Here is a 2,610-nt window from a genome sequence, read left to right on the forward strand (position 1 = left end):
CCGAAAAAGCAGGAAATGGATATTACAAAGCGCATACGGGGAATGGTTTCGATCGGTTGACAAAAACGGCCAACATAGTAAATGATACTACTTGCCCCTACTTGGAATACTAAACCACTAATTGTGTAAACACTTTTGCTGACCGGCAACCTGGAATTATTTTCCATTCCATTTTATGCGCATTGTGTTTTACTGCTAGTTGATCCTCTGCAGAGCCCGGATAGCTCAGTCGGTAGAGCGTTGGACTTTTAATCCAACGGTCTAGGGTTCAAGTCCCTATTCGGGCGGCGCGAAACTTTTTTTGAAGATGCGTATTTGTCTCTCCTTTACGCACTGTTGTCCGTTGCGGGAGTCTCTGTGACCTTGAGTGCATGCGGTAGGCGCCATGGAAGAGATAACAATTGAACACATGCGCGCTAAGAAGTAGTGTGGCAACGCAAATATGTAGAACGGCAAAGCAAATATGCAAAGTAGTGTAACATCACGCAATGGGTGCGTCTCCAGCGCTTTAATGCTCACATTTGAGTTTCTTACTAAAGTAATGGCAAGAACAGGACTGATGCTTTATTTTTACTAAAAGCTGCAGCCTCGTAAGAACAGATACAGCTTACTTGCCCCGTGAAGATCGTCTATTAAGATTTCTACCCCGCATAAAAACGATGACCACCTTTCGCAGTAATTGAAAGCCATTTGTAAAGGGAGCAAAATAGAAAGTCGGAACGGAAAAAAAGCAAACCGAAACCCAAAACGAATTATCATTTGACTCGGCAACTCTGGAGCAACTATGGAGTTGGTCGCAAGCTCTTTAAAATGTAATTAAATAGGCATTTAGCATCGGTGCGAGACACGAAGCTTTTTCGCGCAAAACGACAACATAGGCCCTCCATAATGATCGCGATTTTTGTTATTGTTTTTTTTTGGTGCCACACCACGGATTCTCCATAAAACCACGGCCTTTGAAGGTGTCCTGTGAGGTGATGCCATCGCCTCCTTACCAAGATAAGAAAAGAAGCGACCGCTTAGAACCATTTAGCGTGAAATGAGGTCCTAAGGTAAGCGCGAAACCATCTTCATCGCTTGAGGACATCATCGAGGAGAGAGAAGCCGGTTGATGGCTGATAGTTTCGATGCTTTGGCCGCACAACACCTCCTGTAAGCCACTCTACAAGAGAGTACTTCACAGAATTCTCTCTGTTTGTGAGAGTGAAAGGGAAAGAGAGAGAGGGACTTTTCTCGTTCCTTCCCTCGTTACATGCGCCATTCGAGTGGAATTGTCGGCGATGGCTCGTGGACTTACCCTGGACTATTTGCCATTTTCGGGAGTTCGTCAGCAGGTCCAAGACCCTTCAACCCCGGTAAGCACCCGTTGATGGCACGTGACGGGGACGTGTCGAGTACGCAAGCATCCTTGGAGCAGCTCGGGAGCAGCATCACGAATCTGTTGCTGCAGCCGCGCTCCTCGGCGTGACAAAAAAGGACAGTGACGCGACACGCATTCCGATGCACAATCTTGACATTTCCATCCACTTCTGCTTTCAGATTTCTGCGAAGAAATGAAAAAGGGCCCTCGGCACCGGGAAGCACCACCTGCAGCAACGGTCGTCCACAGTACCGGACGATGGCTGGTGGCACTTTGCAAGGTAATGAATTCGTTGCGACCATCGTTTCACTAATTTCGCTCCTTAATTTCCCGCCCCAAACGGCCAGGCAAAGCCCTTGAAATGTCGAGTGCTTTTTGCGGGGTGGGGGAGGACTGCGGGGTGCAGTTTGAAATGAAAATAATTTCCTCCCGCTAAGGCACGAACGACGGCTTCCACCGGCAGCAGCAGCATAAGTAGTTGTAATTGCTCGTGTCAAGTGTTTCCGCTTTCCGGTTGGCTGTCACGAGCAGACTGACGCGCGTCACATCTGGTGCAGAAGCGGATTAAAATGCATCTCTCCTGCCATCGTTTTTCATCCACCAACACTCGGATGGGCGGACCATTTTGTTCCACCGGGGACGAGGGCACGAATCCTGTTGCCACCATGCTGAAACAAAAGGGCTGGAAACCAAAGCAGCCACTGGCTTCATTTTGATTGATCGGTTGCTAGGGGACTTAGCGATGAATGAAGTGCGGTGCGCGATGTTCCATTGCAGCCCTTCGTTGTTCTTCAACATTCAACATTCGCATGGAGAAAATGTTGCACCATAACATTGTGAACCATTTTAATGTCCCTCTTCCCAGTCCCACTCGTCACTAACACTAACATTACATTTTACTTTTACAATGGCATCCAAAAGAAATGGAAGAAACGAAGAAACTCCACCGATGATGCTTCCGCATGCCATTTCTGCCAGCGAGCATAACCATCATAACCGCGGCTGGCTGAATGCTGGCTACGAAAGAAAGCTCGACAGACGGAGATATAAATATGTATTAAAAGCTAAGCTAACGACGAGTTCGCTGCACGCGAAAGTGCACATCCATGTTCGGGCGCAGCAAGCTGCATAACCACCGTGGCCAGCCAGCCAGCCAGCCAGCCCTCGGCGAGGTGCCTCTTCTGCACGATACGGTATGGCGCGACGGTAAGGACGCTTGTTTTGCATAATGTACCCCGGGAAGGAGATGA

The 2,610-nt window shown here is 48.5% G+C and overlaps 1 non-coding gene across 1 annotated transcript; it reads left to right on the forward strand.

Annotated features, from left to right (window-relative positions):
* Positions 1-214: 214 nt before the first annotated feature.
* On the forward strand, positions 215-287 carry Trnak-uuu (transfer RNA lysine (anticodon UUU)). Its single transcript has one exon. It is a non-coding gene; the product is annotated as a tRNA-Lys (tRNA).
* The last annotated feature ends 2,323 nt before the right edge of the window (positions 288-2,610 follow it).

Source organism: Anopheles darlingi, chromosome 2 (genome assembly GCF_943734745.1).
Source record: "Anopheles darlingi chromosome 2, idAnoDarlMG_H_01, whole genome shotgun sequence".
NCBI classification, from domain to species: domain Eukaryota; kingdom Metazoa; phylum Arthropoda; class Insecta; order Diptera; family Culicidae; genus Anopheles; species Anopheles darlingi.